Here is a 19,142-nt window from a genome sequence, read left to right as displayed (position 1 = left end):
CGGAAGGAAGGAGCAGCGAGCACCACCCTGAGAGCTCCAACACAGGAGGCAAGGGGCTGCCACAGCACAAGGGCCTTCCCCAGAGTCCACAGCCAGCTGTCCACCCCTGCCATTTGGTATGAGATCATACCAAGAGTATGGTATACCCATACCATACCCATACCAAGGACTCCAAGAGACAGCAGCGGCTCAGCAAGTCCCTTTCCCACAAGTCCTAGAGAGGCCCGGTCTCAGGCCTGTCTACCCTGCTGGGTTCAGAACTCAGGGCAAGGGAAGTTTAACCCCCGCCCCCTCCCGCTGACCACCTGCTCTGGGCCTCAAGTGTCAGAGAAGTAGCTGCCCAAGCAATGAGCGGCTTGGCCCTTCCTAAGGAAGGAGCTATGTAAACAGCAGGACCAGCAGCTCAGAGATGGTCTCATCTCAGCCCCTTCGCTGAGACTCTTCCAGATTAGGAAGGAAGCAGGACAAGAAGGCGGGTCCCCCTTCCCCCCAGCCCTGAGCACATGAGCAGTCAGAGATTACCCCTGGTAATCTAATCCACAGCGGGGTACTTTTACTCAGTGAGCAACTCCCCAGGAATGGGGAGCTGGGTATATTTATCCTGATAACTGCCCTCGGAGGAAAAGCAGATCTGTGACCAGTAAGGGCCAAGCCACAGTTAGGCCAGACCTGCTCTATCCCCACCAGGCCCAGGGACCCAGGGCCTGGACACTGACTAGGAGGTCACTCTCCCGGAGGGGCCTTCCCTTCCAATTTGGGTCCTTGTCCACCGTCTCCTCGCCAAGAATTAAGCCCTGGAGAGCAAGGGCCTTGTCTATCTTGCTTGATGCCTCTCCCCAGAAGCGGGAATGATGTGGGCTGTGAGGGGGAAGAGGAAGATGGGGAGAGAGCAGTGAGCAGAGAAAAGCCAGTGCAGAGTAGGAGCCAGGATGCAAGGGTTCCAGGCCCAGTGCCTGGCAGCACGTCGAACCACCCACATGGATCATCCTCTCTGTCTGTAAAATGGGCAGAACCCAATTCCTTGGGAGCAAGCTCTAGGGAGGAGAGAACACAATTTCAGGTAAGACTTATTATATAGCATCTCCGAGCTCTTTGGAGTTTGTCTAAATCCAAGGCATTCCATTATCTGAATCCCAGACAGGAACTGCTCTCCCTAAGGGGATGGATGAGAAACGATCAATACTTAGTGTCATTTAAATATTTCATAGCCATGCCTGGAGGTTATGAAGACTTAGCCACCATTCTCCTTCGCTGACTCATGCCTCACTCAACAGGAACTGCCATTTTACCGTCTCAGCCCTAGAGGAAGTGTGGGCTGGGGGTGACACACGGGAAACCAGGGGGGGCAGGCCAGAGTCTTCCAATCTGCTGCCGGGAAAGCTGGGAGGTGGCCCTTGGGGTAAGGCACTTCTACCCTGGGCTTCCCACATGCCCGAGGAGGGTGGTTTCCTGTCTGCCGAGGAGTCCTTCCTTGCAGGAACTGATAAAACGTGAGTGTGCCAGCTGGGTCACCTTTACTGGATGCCTGGCTTGTGCCCAAGGTCACAGAGCACAGGTAACCAGAGACTCGAGAGAATAAAGACAATTCCAGAAGTCACCCTGAGCTCCCGGCAGAAGCCCAAGGGCACCAGGCCCCATCGGCACCAGGCCCCCACACAGGGGCCCCCCCACTAATCAGGCCCCTGGCTGCTACTGAGGCTTCCCCAGGCAGTAGCAAATGGGAGGAGGCACCCAGATTTACCCTGCACACCTCCCAGCAGGCCCAGGAGCAGGTAAGAGCTGGCCAGACTGCAGTCTCTTTTCTGTTGTCAGTAACTCATCCCTCCGTCCGGGATCAGTAGGCCCCGCCCTCCCCCAGCGGTCCCAGAATCACCGTGGAAGCATTCCATTGGTCAGATTTCATTCACCTCTTCGGGTCATCCAGAAGACTGAGCTTTTTAAGGTCAAGCTAGGGCCCAACTCCAGGCCCATCCTACAGTTCCTTTAACACCGATTTACAAACAAAAAGAGCCTCAAACCCAAGAGGCTCAGGTGCTAGAAATTTTCTTAGCTCTTCCACACCCATTCCAATCCACTCCCGCAATCAGGCTCTCGGTCGTCGGTTTCCGTTGCAGGGCAGGGCGGCTCCTTGGGCCTCTCAGCCCCGCTAATCACCACCAGAGGTTAGGAGAGGCTCAGAAGTGAGTCATCTGCCCTACAGAGACCCGAACAGAAAGTTCAAAAGTTTGCCTGTTGCAGGGATGAGCCACGGTCTTTGCAATGTTTGTGGATTTGACAGCCATAGTTACCCACTCGTTGCCAGTCAAGTTCTGATCAATGAACACAGCCTGAGGTGGCCACAGAACGGGCCAGCGCTTCCTGATCTCAGGCAATTGGGCCCGAATTCAGCTCTCTCCCTCCTGCCTTTTGGGTTTTCTGAGAGCAACCCTAAGAGCTGCAGCCCTCCCTGGCTCCCACACTTCACTGGCGCATTAATTCTTCCTTTCCGGGTGCTTCTCCCATTACTGGCTTCCTTTCTTTTCACTGACAGCTGAGACCAGCATCCAAATCCAGGCTCAGCCCCTTCTCAGCCTTGCCTGCAGCCCCTGCCCAGGTTCCCCAACTCTGACCTTTTCAGCAGACACCAGCGGTATGAACTTCTGGGAAACTCCCTTTTTGGTGTGTGTCGCCTTGCCCACTAGACCACACACCCTATGTTCCTGGGGCAGGAACTCCCTTCCCTCTCGCTAGATCCACAGCACAAATACCCTCATGAGCCTCTCCTACAGTGAGTGGATGTGTGCCAGGCAAGGGGGAGTCATAATGCTCAGCCACGGATGGCCCTCTCGGCCTGCAGGATAAAATCAGAAGCCCCGGGGTTGGCATTCTTGAGCTTCTCAGAATATGGCCCCAAAAGAGCTTTCACCTCCTCCTGGAGCATACTCACTGCAACCTGCCTCTCTAGACAAACTGGGCCCCCTCTTCCCTTTCCCCAGCTGAGTGCCAATATTCACAATACTAAACATGCCTCCCCCCCCATCTTCTATCAGGCTATCCGTACCCCCCAGGGGACACATGGAGGCCAAGGGGCACAGGAACTACCTCAGGATAAATATATTCTGAGGATCAAATTTACTCAGGAGAAAGAAATTTAAACCATTGCCCTAAAACAAGCAAAGCTACCTACCTTATGGAGCCAAAGGTGAAAATGCAAATGAATTGTAAGATAAAAAGTGAGGCTTCAAAGAGACTTTTTGCACGTGCACTTGGGGACTGTGGTGAACAATTTTCAGCAGGACCACAAAGCCACCACTGTCCACACATAAAGCCACCCCTGTCCATGCCACAAATTTGGCTGCTCTAGTGGCACTGGGAGTGGCGACCGTCACATAGCTCTCTGTACACCTTCTGGCATCCCAACCCGCCGGGCAGTATGGCAGAGGGGAAAAAAGCACCCCCCAACCCCCCAGTAGAGTAGCAAGGCAGATAGGTTGGAGTCTCCACCACTCACCAGCCTGGGTGGGCAATTTAGCTAGATCATTCTGGGCTTCAGCTACTCCGATAACTCAAGAGAACACACGGTGAGGAATCAATGACAAAGCATGCAAAAGCCACCATGGTGGCTGGGGAGGACCTCCTGGGCCCTCCCACCGTGACACAGAGGACACACTCAGTAGATAAACCCACATCACTGGTTTTCATCTCCCTTAAGGATGGGAGGGGCGGAGGTGGAGCCAGGGACAGTGGCCAGGAATCTTGGGAGCTATGACAGGCCTGTCCCTAACTCAGGCCTCCTTGCTGAGCAAACCACTGACCTCACCCCTCAGTGCCTGGGGTTCATTCCAAGTCCTCCTCAGAGTACATCAGCTGAGCCCAGAAGCCTCCAACTCACTCCCTAGCAAGGACAGAGGCAAGAGAGAAGCTGCAGGGCTCCAGCACCGCCCCACCCCCCACCCCCAACGGCAGGCAGGCCAGTTCTACTGCCTGCCGGGAAGTCACAGCTGTCTGACAGCCCTGTGGCTTTGAACCTGGAATAGCGACAACAGAAGGAGCTGCCCAAGCTCCACAGAAGCTCTCAGGCTCTGAACTCCCAGAGGAGCAAGGCCAGGACAGAGCAGCCTCTGCTCCTGCCACTGAGGCTCCAAACCCAGCAGAGTGCCACAAAGGGACCCAAAGACAGGGCCACAGGGACAGGAAGAAGCTCAGACAGGGGGAGGGGGAGAGGAGTAATCCTTACGGGCCTCACAGCCCCATCTTACAGACAAGGACAAAGAGGCTCAGAGATGTCCGGTGAGCGTACTCTACAGGCAAGCGGAGTCCCCGTGAGGGCAGCTCCGCCTGACTCCAAGCGCTCATCCTGGTTCTTTCCATGGCACCCCACTGGTAGAGGAGCGATGGCTTCCCGTAGCCGTCCCTTGCCTGTCACCACTGTCCTGTCTCCAAAGCAGTCTCCGGAGCCCCTCTTGCAATCCAAAAAGGCTGGCCACAGGGTGCTGCCCCACCGCTGCCTCCTCGTGAGTCCCTTGCTCTTGGTCTCCCCGCTCCCCCACCCCGTCTCAGGCAGGGTCCTGAGCCACTGCTGAGCCCCTGGTGGGGGCCGTCAGAGCTCAAGAACTCAGAGAAGGCGGGAGAGCCGCAGTCCCGGCTACCGCACTGCCGGGCTGACCCGCCCGAGTGTTTCCCTCCCGTGCCACACTGACCGCTGCCAGATCTGAGTGGCATGACGCAAGGCAGGGCTGGCCCAAGCACTGACCTCTGACTTCTCTGCCAGGCTGCCTTCTTACCTGGATGAGAGGGAGGGCCCTGGGCCATCTGTCTGGAGGGCACAGAGAGATCAGTGGCTCCTCATCCCTCACCAGAAACAGGCAAAGGCAGGACGAGAATCATCAGGGCTCCACTGAATTCGCTGAACAGCCAACTGAGGCACAGACAGACATCTGGCCTACACTCTGCAACCCAGAGTCAACCTAGGTCTTCCTTTAAGATTTTATTTTTTTGAGGGGCGCCTGGGTGGCTCTGTCAGTGAAGCGTCTGCCTTTGGTTTGGGTCATGATCCCAGGGTCCTGGGATCGAGCCCCGTGTTGGTCTCCCTGCTCAGCGGGGAGCCTGCTTCTCCCTCTGCCCCCCCACTCATTTTTTCTAATAAATACATTTAAAAATCTTTTTATTTTAGTTTATTTATTTGACAGACAGAGCGAGAGAGGGAACACAAGCAGCGGGAGTGGGAGAGGGAGAAGCAGGCTTCCCGCCGAGCAGGGAGCCCGATGCGGGGCTCGATCCCAGGACCCTGGGACCATGACCCCAGCCGAAGGCAGACGCTTAACGACTGAGCCACCCAGGCGCCCCACATTTAAAAATCTTTTTAAAAAAGATTTTATTTATTTGAAATAAAGAGAAAGAGAGAGTGTGTGCAAGTGGGGGGAGGGGCAAAGGGAGAGGGAGAGAATCTCAAGCAGACTCCGCACTGAGCACAGAGCCCCATACGGGGCCCGATCCCATGACCCACAGATCACGACCTGATCCGAAACCTAGAATCAGACGCCTAATCGACTGAGCCACCCAGGCGCCCCTAGGTCTTCCTTTAATAGATAGCCCCACGTCTCACCCAGGCATTTAACTCTTCCCAGCAAAAAAAGTGGCAGGCCCTAGCTTCCATCCATCCATCCCATCCATCCATCCTCTGTAAATGTTCTTCCCACCTCCCACTGGGGGCAAGAGGGTGTGGAGTGCACCAGCACCCCGGGGAAACACAAGCCCAAGTCAGGAGCTGGCCTCACACCGGTTCTCACGCTGGCTCTTAGCTGTGAGGGGTGCCACCAGCCCTCCTCGGCTAACCCTCATAAACTATTGACATTTGCAACTGATTTGCTTTTAATTTTAGAAAATAAACTCAAGTGGGTTCAAGACTACTCCATGACTGTGTCCCACCCACGTGTTCAATCTGCTTTCTTTTTTTCTTTTAAGATTTTATTTATTTGACAGAGAGAGAGAGAGCACAAGCAGGGGAAACACAGAGGGAGAGGGAGAAGCAGGCTCCCTGCTAAGCAGGGAGCCAGATGCAGGGCTCGATCCCAGGACTCCAAGATCATGATCTGAGCCAAAGGCAGCTGCTTAACCAACTGAGCCACCCAGGCGCCCCTCGATCTGCTGGGAAGTGCACAGAGTCCCAGGCACACCCTCAGGAAGAAGGATGGGCAGCATGTGATCCTCATCTGCCCTAAGTGTCTGTCACCTGTAGGGTATGTCCTGGTGGAAACAAAAGTTGGAACCACTCTCTGAGATGGTCAAGAGCTCTGAGAAGAAGGGGCAGATGGGAGAGAGAGAGACTGGGCCAGCTGCCCCCGTGTTCCCCAGTCGACCCCCAATGACACTTTCACTTCCCTAGAGGGATCATGCCATCCAGCATCTTGGTCTCACAAATTTTGGAAGCTGTCTGCTTCATTCTGGGCAAGACAAAGCTCTCCAGAGGCCATCTGGCAGCTGGTGTCACAACTGATGGTTGGCACGTCCTAAGTAAGAGCGAGAGCCCATCACACCCACAGAAGCCCTAAGTCCTAACTTAGCCCCTCCAGAGCTCCCCACACTCGCAGGTGGCTTGGTGGGATGGTGTCAATGATCTTCAAAGGAAGGATGCCTCCAGCCATTATCCTGAGGAGGGCAAGATGAACTTCTCTGGAAGCCCAGATCCCTGCCAACTCTCCACATTAGGAAATCAGCCTCGTCCTGGACAGGGAGGGAGCAGATGCAGGCCACAGTCCTCCCGGCTTTGGCTAACCAGAGTCACCCTGGGAAACCACAACAGAAAAGAAGGCGGGAAAGATGGACTTGCCAGGACCAAAAAGCATCCAGGGAGACCTCTGGGCTGTCGGCCTCGCTGGCAGAGCTCACATGTAGAGACATGAGGGTGCAGAGTAGGACAGGGTGGGAACAGAACCAAAGTAAGACCCTGTAGTCTGCCTGCAAGAAGCCCACCAACCCCAGAGCTGAGACAACGACCAAGGAGACACCAAGACTCTGTGCCCCAGGGTTCATGCGGCAGAGAGGGTCCCACGGCTCCAGCTTGACTTGGCATGGCTGGCCTCCCTCCACCAGGCCCAGCTGGTTACACCAGGAGACTGATGGGGACAAGGGGAAAAAGTATCCACCTCAGTGCTGATTTGGATTTTATTGCAGGAGACACTCTGAGGCCCTGGGAATCCAACCCAGCAGAGCCAAGACAGATGGCAACTGCAGGGCCCGGCGGCCATAATGCCCAAAAACATCACACAGGAGGTCTCCAGTGTACATACACATTATATTCCAAAAGTTTGCTCGGAAGCTTGATGTGAACCATAGGGAATGTCTTCTAATAGAAACAACGGTCTGAAGGGAAGATTTGGGTGACTGTTCAGGTAGACCATTTTTATCATTCACTCCCCTGGACGCCAGGCTCTACAGTGTTGGCAGGGAATGCTTGCTCACTCTGAGGGGCCGTGGGGAAGGCCCACCTGGGGCGGGGGGCAGGCCAGCATGACCCAGGAGCATCGAACCCCACCGTTCCTCACTCACAGTACCTGCTCTGCGCCTGGCAGTGTGCTGTGCACCAGGGGGTACAGCTGTCCCGGACGCCCCTGGTCTAAACTTCCTGAGGATGGACCCGGCAAGAAATCCTGTGCTTCTGTACCCAAACAAATGTCTGGGGAACCAGGGAGCCTCACGGTTGACCTGACACCCTCTGATCTGAACAAGCCTGCCAGTGAAGGCTGCTGCCCTTCCTCCCGTCTACCTCTGCAACCAGAAAGGAAGTGGTCACCAAGCAAGTCGGCGAGTGATCAAACACCACCCTCGCACTGCCCTCTCTCACACCACTGCTTCTCCTTTTCAAAAGTGGAAGCTCGGTCCCCACCCACCCCGCCCTGTTTGCCCCAGACTGCGGTGTCTTCCTCCATGGGCACTGTCCCTTGGTTGGGGTGGGGGTTGCCTGCAAGCAAAGGGGGTGCCTGGCCCCATTCCACGTTCTTACTCCAAAACCAAGTTGAGGTATGAAGAGAGATGAGAGGCATCAAATCTCACGGACTATGAACAGTAACTCCAGCTTCCACGTGACAGGGACAGATCTTAAAACCCAGGCACAAAGAGCGGCCACAGCACTCTTCCCTGGTGTCCAGACCCTCTGAGGGAAGATCTCGGGGGCCATGCCACCCCTGCAGCCATGGGCAGCTCAGCGAGGGGTAGCAGACAACAAGGAGTGCCAGTGGCCTCCAGAAGTGGGAAACAGGCACCCCAGGGTCTGGCGGGCCAGGCACGAACTGCTCTGGCCTATGAGCATAGGCTCTCAAGTGCAGATTTCACAGTTCCTTTTTTTTTAAGATTTTATTTATTTATTTATTTGAGAGAGAGAGCATGAGAGGGGAGAGGGTCTGAGGGAGAAGCAGACTCTCTGCTGAGCAGGGAGCCAGATTTCACAGCTCCTTACCTTTCCACACCTCCCTATCTTCCTGGTGTGGTGTGGTGAAATAGGCATCATAAATGGCTAAGGGTTGGCCCAGATCAATCTTCCAAGATCTCTTTCAGCAATGAACTCTGATTCATTCCTTCCGGGATGAGGGGGGGAGGGGGGCTCAGGGAGACAACAAAGAATACAGTGAAGGCCACCAGCCCAGGGCCTGCAGGCTGCACCCCACTCGCCGATGAATGTGGTTATGCTTTTCAAGAAATCCAAGTTTGTCTTAAGAAATCCAGAGATTTCACTTGAAAGCCAGGATTTCTGGCTTTCTGGGAGCGAGTCAGAAGAGCTAGCAATACCGGTCTACTCTCCTGCAGGGCCACCACAGGCTGCAGCATGAAATCCAGCTTTCTCCTCTGGCCCACTTCATCCACACACAGCACCTGCCTGGCCTCAGCAGCTATGTGAGTTTGCAACACAATGTAGTGTGGGTTTTGCAGCTGAATAACTTTGGTTCAAGTCCCAGCTCTGCCCCTTGCTAGCCCAGCACCTCTTTGAGCCCAGTTCCCTTACCTACAGGACGGGTGTAACAACAGCCCCTTAAATCATGCGGACTGTGGAATCCCCAAGCCTCACTCAAGTCATTTGGAGGAAGAACTTAGATAATGAATAGAAAGCATATCTGGCATATCACAAGCACACAGTCCGTACATATCCTTTGTGCCTACCTCACCAGGTCACAGCAGATGGCAGATGGGGGCCGAGTGGCTGTCCCACCCATAAAGCTGACATCCCTGACTGCCCCACCTGAGCAGGTGAGAGACAGCACCCAGCGCTACAAGCCATGAGGAATCGCAGAGAAGGTGCTCTGAAAAGCTGTCAGGTGGGCAGCCCAACTCCACCACTCAGTGCCCCCAGATCCAGTTGTTAATACACCAGGACCGATCACTGGTCTCCACCAACAAGGAGATCTTGGCTAAAAAGCTGACAGGCTTGTGCAGGACCCAACCAAAACAGTGATCTCTCTCCCTGGCTACAGAGCCATCCCCAAGTTCAAGGACTTGCCAAGTGGGAGCATCTGGAGTGCCCTGTGCTCAGGGCATGGGGAGCTCAGTGCACAAAGCCGACAGCAGGAAGGGTACTCACTGCTGGTCCTCCCGGGAGTCCGGTCCAAAGTCCGACCTTCCAGCCCCACGGTGCCATCTGCTCCCACAATCCAAGCTCCAAGGAAGGAGGCCTGAGAAGGGCCGGGGTAGTCCCTGCCACACATGCCCATCTAAGGGCTCTAACTTCTAACTCGGCCAGAGAGCTCAGCCTTTGGAGAAGCACCGACACAAGCCCACCCTGGACTTGCTCCAGGGGCCCTGAGCGTCAGGCATGACAAGTGCTTGCCTGCTTGGTGTGGCCTGCACCTGGCCCCGCATCCCCCCTCCTCCTGCTGACTCGGTTCAGCACCCCACCTATGGGGCAAAGGGACTCCTCGTTCCCCCTTCCAGGTGACAGAGGCGGAGAGCCCCCACAGCAAAGGAGCTTAACCTTGCACCCTCTGAACCTGACGCCCACGGACAACCCTCCAGACCACCTGAAATTACACACAGAACGTTCTGTGCGCGTCCCCACAGCATTACTCTTGGGAGACGGCTCATAATAGTCATGGTCCAAAGGGGTCGGGAATCCACAAAGGTGATACCACTGAGGTGATACCACTGAATGGCCGCTCTATGCCTGTACCTCACTGTCAGGTCCTTGGAAGGTAAGTCCGACTGCCGGGGCTGAAGCAGCCTCAGCTCCACCTCAATCCCGGGTACAGATTCTGGAAGGGGCCTTGCTGGGCCCTGACCCGGGCAGCACACACACTCCTCTCCAGCAAAGATGCCACCAGTCAGAAGGCACAAAACGAGCAGGGGAAGCCCCACTTGGGTATCCACGGCTAACCTTGAAAATGGGTGAGCTCTGCATACTGGTCTCACCTGCCTCCTCAGTCCCTCCATCTCTCATCTTTACCAGTGGTGGCCCCAATAATGTCCACGAACAAGTACTATGCACAGGTGCCATGCTGAGCAAAGATACAGTGTCTAACCCTGGGGAGCACTAACTGGTGGGAGACCATCATAATCCAAGCAGGGGGAGAAGGAAGGAGGGGCTTTCCGGCAGATGGAGGAGCAGAGGCAGAGGTGAGAAACAGCCTGGCAGACAGGGGACTGGAGCTCAGAGTACAAGTCTCAGCTTGGTGGAAGAGGAGTCAAGTACCCAGGGCCTGTTGCGGAATCTGGACTTAGAAGGGCAAGCCACGCAAGACTGTGGGCAGGGAACAGGGAAGGCAGGACCAGGCTTGCATTCTGGATCACTCAGACAGCATGTGGAGCAGAGATGGGAGGGAGGGGGGCTCGACTGGAGCAATGCGCTAGATAAAACTAGGTAAAATCAACGAGACTTGGCAATGGAGTGGCTGAGAAAGAGGGAGGAACAGAGGCATCCCACATTTGTTTCCTGTGGGAGGCTGGAACATCCAACAGATGAGATGACAGGTCAGAAAGAGGAGCAGGGCGAGGGCAGGCAGGAGCAGGGAAGGGTCAGCAATCGAGGACAGGCAGGACACAGGGCCACAGGGCCGGGCCCAGGGGACTTACTTTTCCCTTGGCCACGTCACCTATGAGTCTCATAGAGGCCCAGAAGGTAGCTATTTAGGAAATGATACAGTATGGCCTCTCCAGTTTGCTCTTCAAGGAGTTCTCCCCAGCGGGCCTCGCGGGAGCTGTAAACTGCAGGGAGTCTGCTCTGGGGGTCCTCAGAGTGCCCAGGAATACTATGGGCTCCCTTCCTTGGCCCACTCTTTTGGTGAAGCCTGCCCTGAAATCCAAATACAAAGGTAGCTCCATCCCCCAACAGCCTCCCTCCGGAAGAGGGACCAGGCCAAGAGCGTTATCATCGGAACCAGGTCCTTCCTGCCATGTGAGCACATGGGCTCACCACTGGGGCCAGTGAGCCCAAGATGAAATCTCAGGCCCCCAACTCTCGGGGAAATGCCCTTCCAAACCAGCCCGGGGCCCCAGCACAGACAGAGCTCAACATCTGCTCCGAGTATAAAAGAAGCCCCAGAGATGGCCCCACCTCAGCTGTCATACCAAGGCCACCCCAAACGATCATCCCACTGAGGAAGCAAAGGCTAGTGACTGTCCTGGCCCTTGCAGCTCAGACTGATTAGTTTGTCACATCAACTGGGAGGGCACAGGGTGCCAAATCATAGCCAACAAACTTAGCACACACACACAAAAGCCTCCTCCCTCCAGCCCTCTGCACGCACTGTTTCCTGAGCCTAGACCACCCGCCTATCTTCTTTACCATGCTCAATCCTTCCGTATCCCTTGAGACTCATCACATTTCAGTTTCCTCTCCTACAACATGAGGATAAAAAAGATCTGCTTTGCCTACCTAAAAAAAGGGATGTGTGGTTTTTATGATGGGGCCCTCTTCTGTAAGAAATTCCCAAATCTTATTATGGAATGGTATCTATTTAAAAGATGAAGGTTTGGGCCTTTTATAAATGTCAGCATTCCAATTAAAATAAACACACAACAAAGAGTGAGCTTAGGGTACTGTTTCCTCCAAAAGCCCTCCCCAACCACATTCCCTACACAGGGTTCAAGGCCCCTCTCCTTTGAGTTCCCAAAGCACCATGCACTTCCCCTAGGAGAGCATGTATCCAGCTGGTAAGAACCATCTGCCTGAGTGTCCACGTCCCACCAGCCTGTGAGAGCTCAGCGAGGACAAGAACTGTGTCTTTACCCATCTTCACCTCCTCACATTGAGCAGAGCCTAGAACATAACGGGAGCTCTTCGGACAAGTGCTAAACGAATGAATGACCGACCCTGCCAAGCCTATGCGCGGCAGAGACCTGCCCCACCACTTCAGTCTGTGCTGCTTCCGGGCCTCAGTGAGCACTCACTACATGCAAAGCATGGGAAGGGTAAGCGACGCATGCGCACAGGGCCCAAGCCGCTCTATTCTTCTAACCCAGGAAATTTCCCTCTACAGTGATCTAGTTACCACCATCTCCCCAAACAGCACCACGCTCACTCTTAAAAAAAAAAAAAAAAAAAAAAGGAAAAGGAAAACGCCACAAGATTTTGTGGCCAGAGCACAGCAGCCCTTTGTGGGTACTTAAGGTTTAAACTCACTGTGTGGCCTGTCTAGCTTCCTGGGGGGGGGGGGGGTCGAGTCGGTGAGGTGGGCTGCTCCCAGGAGGGAAGCACCTGGAGGGAGTCTGCATAACCCAAGCAGAGCCAGACCCTGGGACTAGGTGGCACTTTCACTTGGTGCTGGAGGAAGAGGAGGAGGGACATTCATTAGCAAGCGACAGGGCAAGAAAGAAAAGGGAGAATGGCAGCCCTAGCGCCCGGCAGATCTCATCTTGTCACACCTCTCCCTATGGGGCAGGGGAGGCAGGAGACATAAGCTGGAATGTGAGGATTTTCTGAAACGGGTGCCACTGGAACGTGTTAGCAACACCAGCCATGGGCTCTGGAGCCTGGAGTGGCTGATAGCATCATTGATTATCATGACCGAGCCACAGAGGAGCCGAACTACAAAGCATACCCAGAAGATAGCGATGCTGAGGGAAGCTCCAAGAGCAGGGAAAACTGCCAGAGAAAGACAAGTTTTTGAAAAGGGAGAGGAAGGGAAAAAAAGAAATGTTTTGCAAACATTTTCTATTAATTTCCTTCAGTTTTAAAAGGCCCTGTTTATAAAGGAACAGAGAGAACCAGAAAATAAATTTGCCTAACAATGTAGTGTGAGCTTTATAATACGTATAGAAATAAAACTTAGGACAACAGTAACACAAAGGACAAGAAAGGCAAATGGAAATAAACCGTTGTCAGGTCTTATATTGTATGTGAAATGGTGTTACATGACCTGACGGTAGACTGTGATCAGTTATACCTGTAAACCAAACAGCAACCACTAAAAACGTTAAACCAATGAAGTATAGCTAAATAAGCCAACAGTGGAGAGTCAATGGAATCCTAAAAAATACTCAATGAATCCAAAAGAAGGCAGGAAAAGAAGAATAAAGAACAGATGGTAGAGGGGCACCTGGCTGGCTCAGCAGGCAGAGCATCTGATTCTTGATCTTGGGGTTGTGAGTTCATGCCCCACGTTGGCATAGAGCTTACTTGAAATAAATAAACAAACAAACAAACACATGGTATAAACAGAAAACATGGCAAAATGACAGATTTAAACCCAATCATATTGGGCAACCCTCTCGGGTCCCCTCCCTCTTTGGGAGCTTTGTTCTATCACTTTGCTATCGCTCAATAAACCTTGCTTTGCTGCCCACCAAGAAAAACAAACAAACAAACAAAAAAGAAACAATAAACCCAATCATGTTGATAATTACTGTAAATGTTAGAAAAATCCATATAATCAGATCAATTAAATCTCTACCTCAATTAAAAAGTAGAGATTTTATGACTGGATAAAAATGCAAGATTCCATATATGCTATCTATATGAAACACTTTAATTACAAAGACACAGATAAACAGTTCTTACCAGTTTGTTATGCACAAAACAATGGAGAAAATATACCACACTAATACCAAGAAAGTTGATTGGTTCTGTTACTATCAGATTAAGTAGACTTCTAAGCAAGAATATTACCAGAGATAAAAAAGGACATTTCATAATGATAAAAGGTTAATTCATCATGAACATGTAACAGTCCTAAATGCATACAGACCTTCAAACTAGATGAAGGGAAAATGGACAGAATGGAAAGGGAAAAGGGAACGTCTGAGTGCCTCAGTCGGTTAAGCATCTGCCTTCAGCTCACGTCATGATCCCAGGGTCCTGGGATTGACTCCGGAATCAGGGTCCTTGATCAGTGGGGAGCCTGTTTCTCCCTCTGCCTGCCGCTCCCCCTGCTTGTGTTTGTGAGCTCTCTCTCTCTCTGTCCCTGATAGAAAGAAAGAAAGAAAGATAGACAGATAGATAGATAGATAGATAGATAGATAGATAGATAGATAAAATCTTAAATTAAAAAAAAAGAACTGAAAGGAAAAAGAAACAAATCCACAATTGTGCATGGAGATTTCAATTCTCTAACTGAGAAAGACCAAAAATTGAGAAAAAGCCCTTCAAAAGGAAGCCAGAGGAAGACCTAAGAAAATAATCCAAGAGCTGAAAAGCACCAAGACATAAGGCCCACAAAGCGCTGGTCTGAGGAGCACAAGAGACCCCAGGCCTTTGCTCACCACACCAAAGGGGTGGGGGGGTGGCCACAGAGCAGGAAAGGCTCCCCTCCTTTTGCTGGGTCCACAAACCTCCCCCAGAGGGAGGGAGGCACTTCAGTTCACACCGCACTCCCCAGTGGCTTTCAATCCCTGACAAATCTGATGGGGGTCAGGGTTCAACACCCGCCCCCATGCAACTGGTTGATCATTTTCTCAGTTACCACACTCCAAAGCACACTGTGATCCACATATACCAGATACACACGCACACATGCGGGAAAGCACACATACGTGCACACCAGCCTGACTCCGTTCCTCCTATCTCTCTAGTGGCCCTCAGTGGCATCACTGAGTAGGAATCAGAATGGAGTCTAAGGGTGCAGAGTGGCTCAGTCATTTCAGCCTCTGACTCTTGGTTTAGGCTCAGGTCCTGATCTCATGGTTGTGAGCCCAGCTCAGCGTGGAGTCTGCTTGAGATTCTCTCTCCCTCTCCCTCTGCCCCTCCTGCTCATGCTCTCTCTCTCTCTCTCTCAAATAAATAAATCTTAAAAAGAAAAGAAAAAAGAAAGAAAGAAAGAAAGTCAGTCAGTCTAACCAAAGGGGCTGGATGGGACACAATGGGCTAAAGCAGTCTCCAGATTCCAACCCTGGTTCCGCCACATACCAACAATTCCCCTCAGGCAAATCCCTTACCCTCACTGTGCTTTAGCACTGGCATCCACAAAAATACCTACTTCATAAGGTTGTTATGAAGGGGAAATAATGCAAGTGAGGCACTTAGAACAATGTCTAGCACAGGGTAAACATTATAGTAATGGTGGCAATTATTCAATTATGTAAATATACATGCACTGAGAAGATTTTACAGAAATGCACTAAAATATTAATTGTGGTTCTCTCTGATTATCTCTGAGTTTTCATCATTTCCTTCTTTGCATCTCTGTACCTTTTTTTTTTTTTAAGTAGGCTCCACACCCAACGTGGGGCTCAAATTCACAACCCTGAGATCAAGGGTCACATGCTCTACTGACTGAGCCAGCCAGGCACCCTTGTAGTTTTCAAATTTTCTACAATGAACAAGTATAATAACATTGATAATCAGGGAAAACACAGTTAAATATTAAAAGTAAAATGGGGCGCCTGGGTGGCTCAATCGGTTAAGCGGCTGACTCTTGATTTCCGCTCAGGTCATGATCTCAGGGTCAGAAGATTGAGCCTGTGTGGGGCTCTGCCCTGGGTGTGGAGCCTGTTAAAATTCTCTCTCCCTCTGCCCCTCCCACCCCCCTCACACACTCTCTCTCAGGAAAAAAAAAAAAAAAGATTCTCTCCCTCTCTCCCCTCCAAAAAAAAAAAGTAACATGAATACAATTAGTCCTTTTATTAGGCATTTACAACAATATAGAAAAATAAACTTTAAAAGCAGTGAAGAGACATAAACAACAACAAAAACTGAAAACAGGTATGCAAATAAAAACTTGAACACAAGTGGTCACAGCAATACTATTCACAACAGCCAAAATGTGGAAACCACCCAAACACCCATCCATTGACAAATGAATAAACAAAATGCAGTACATATCCATACAATGTAATATTATGCAGCCATAAAAAGGAATGAAGTACTGATTTATGCTAGAACATGGACGAACCTCAAAAACAGTATGCTGGGGTAGGGGGATGGGTTAGCCTGGTGATGGGTATTAAGGAGGGCACATTCTGCATGGAGCACTGGGTGTTATGCACAAACAATGAATCATGGAACACTGCATCAAAAACTAATGATGTAATATATGGTGATTAACATAACAATAAAAAATTTTTTTAAAAACCAGTATGCTGAATGAAAGAAGCCAATCACAAAAGGCCACATACTATAAGATTCCACTTATATGAAACATCCTGAATAGGCAAATCCAAAGAGACAGAAAGCAGATTAGTGATCACCAGGGGCTGGGGGAGGTGGTAAGGGGGAAAGATTGCTGAATGGGTACGGGGACTCCTCTGGGGTGATGAAATATTCTAGGCACAGCTGGGTGGCTCAGTGGGTTAACTCCTGATCATGATCTCAGGGTCGTGAACTCAAGCCCCCCCATCAGGCTCCACGCTCAGTGAGGAGTCTGCTTCTCCCTCTCCCTCTGCCGTGCCCCCCCTTCCCCACCTGTGCTCTGTCTCTCCAAGATATAAAATCTTTAATTAAAAAAATAAAAAAATAGGGGCGCCTGGGTGGCTCAGTCGGTTGAGCGGCTGCCTTCAGCTCAGGTCATGATCCTGGGGTCCTGGGATCGAGCCCCGTGTCCGGCTCCCTGCTCGGCAGAGAGCCTGCTTCTCCCTCTCCCTCTGCCTGCCGCTCTGCCTACTTGTGCTCTCTCTCTCTCTGTCAAATAAATAAATAAAATCTTTAAAAATAAAATAAATAAAATAAAAAAATAAAATAAAATGGTCACTTGTATGTTGTGTGAATTTCACTTTATTTAAAAAAAACAACAACAACACAGTGAAGGGTATGTATATCATCTGGGTGCTTACATATTTATAAATGTACAGAAAAGATACACACCAAACTGTTAACAATATTACTAGTTACCCCTGGTGGGGAAAGGACAAACATTTTCTCTTAGGCCTTTTTAAAATTTTTGTAATAAGCATGTATCTTTTTGACATAAAAACTTTTGACAAAAGTAACAGTATCAGATACAAAATGACAGGAGAAAGGTCCCTAGAGAAAAACAAGCTTGAGGCTACACTGTGGCAGGTGTGTAGTTCTAGAAATGAAGAAAACCAGGACCCTACATATTCCTCAAAAAGGGTAAGAAAGAGGAAAAAACACAGTTCTGCTCTACTACTGAGTGTTCTGGGCAAGTGCTTTCTCCTCAGAGCGCTTCGGGCTTGACCACCCATAACAGGCATGGATTGAACCTTGTGATTTTCAAATGTTTTTACACTGTTATTTTCAATGTTTTAAAAAGCCTCAAAACTCCTTGTGTAATTGCAGTCTTTGATAAAAGTCCAATATAGAAACTGATAAAAAGTGCGTCACTCTGACTGAGGAAGGTAATGGGCTGGAGACCCCCCACACACACACACCCGTAGGGGATATCCTAAGCCTTCTTCCAGCTCTGTCAGTGTAGGGAGGCCTCTAAGGAAGACTGGATGGGTCCAGAACCACAGAAAGGGGAGCGCTGACTCATTACACCCAACAGAACACTCAGAGGACAAATCTCACAGGCAGAAGAAGGGAGAAGAGGAAGGGCAGAGTAGAGATGACGTCCAAGACAAAGATGCCAAAAGGAGCTGCTACCAGCAACACCATCAACAGCCAGTGACCAGCAAACCAACGGTCCCGGGGGTACAGACGGACTGTGACACCCCTGGCCCCCGTGCCTCTGAACGAGGTCAGGCAGAGAACAGCTATCTCCAGGTCAGCATTCCTGCTGCTCTCAGGGCGCAAACAGGATGTTTGGAAGCAGATGACCACAAGTGACCACAGGAAGCTGTGACAACTGCCTCCAGGTGACACCTCTCTTCTTTCCCCAGCTTGTTTCCGGCGTGGATGCCTCAGGCAGGCAAAAAGACTTCAAGTACTGACTTCCAAAGAGAGAAAAGGGGCAGAAATTCTTGGAAAGTTCAGGACACAGGAGAAGAGGCCATCTGAGCTGGTGAAGCAGGGAGGAAATGAGGCCACCCCACTCCCCAGCAGCTCGCCCCAAGGGTGCAGGTAGGCCGACTGTACTAAGGAAGGGTGAGGAAGCCCCACGCCACTCACAGCGCCAGGACAGGCAACATGTGACCAAGCAAGCCCAGCAGGGGAGCCACATCAGGTCTCTGAGGCACGGCCTCTCCTTCAAGCCCACCCCAGAAGAGCCAGGCCAACTTGGCTGTCCTGGACTTCAGCAGTGATGAGAAACCACCCTAGTGGGTCGGCCAGGCCAGGAGTCCAGGGGCGGGGGATGGCAAATCCAGAGGAAACAAGTGCAGGCTATGGGACACTCCCATTTCCACCTAAGGAAGAGGAATGTTCCTGGAAACAGAGAGTGAGGAAAAGCCTGGCCAGGACTCTCTGAACCACTTCTACCTCCCCATGGAGTTCAGGGCTGACCTAACAGATTCACTGCCCCTAAAAAGTCCCAGAGGCAGGCAGGGCAGCCCAGCCACTGGGCCAGCTTCTTGCTATTAGCTGGGTTCACTCGACTGACAAAAACTTCAGTTTATGGTCCAGAACACCAAATTCTCCCTTTCTTTCCTGCTACTAGGAGCCTCAGTGGCCTAGACCCATCCCGTGAGGCTTTAGAGATGTCATGGAGCATCCTTCAGGGCCTTCCTTGACCAGAGGAAGGCCTGTGGGTTCTGGGAGAAGCCCAGTGCTAAACCGGAAAGTGGATCCCAGGGCCACTCTCTGTGGCAGCTCTCATATGTTAGTGTTAGATGAGCAATTAGTATGAACCAAGCCACTGAATGACCTCTTTCCCCAGCCACTTCCTCCTCAAAGCCACCAAAGAGGCTCT

General features: G+C 51.6%; 2 protein-coding genes across 4 annotated transcripts in view; one reads left to right on the top strand and one right to left on the bottom strand.

The window, feature by feature from the left end:
* The window catches only part of SIRT4 (sirtuin 4), a 250,319-nt gene that overhangs the window by 189,720 nt on the left and 41,457 nt on the right, over positions 1 to 19,142 (top strand). The window lies entirely within an intron of this gene.
* The window catches only part of PXN (paxillin), a 47,751-nt gene that overhangs the window by 17,650 nt on the left and 10,959 nt on the right, over positions 1 to 19,142 (bottom strand). The gene's annotated exons all lie outside the window — the stretch shown is intronic.

This window comes from Callorhinus ursinus, unplaced genomic scaffold (genome assembly GCF_003265705.2).
Source record: "Callorhinus ursinus isolate GAN/ISIS: 27379988/994484 unplaced genomic scaffold, GSC_fseal_2.0 scaffold41, whole genome shotgun sequence".
NCBI lineage: Eukaryota > Metazoa > Chordata > Mammalia > Carnivora > Otariidae > Callorhinus > Callorhinus ursinus.
The sequence above is the reverse complement of the archived record's forward strand: the minus strand, read 5'-3'. Positions and strand labels throughout refer to the sequence as shown.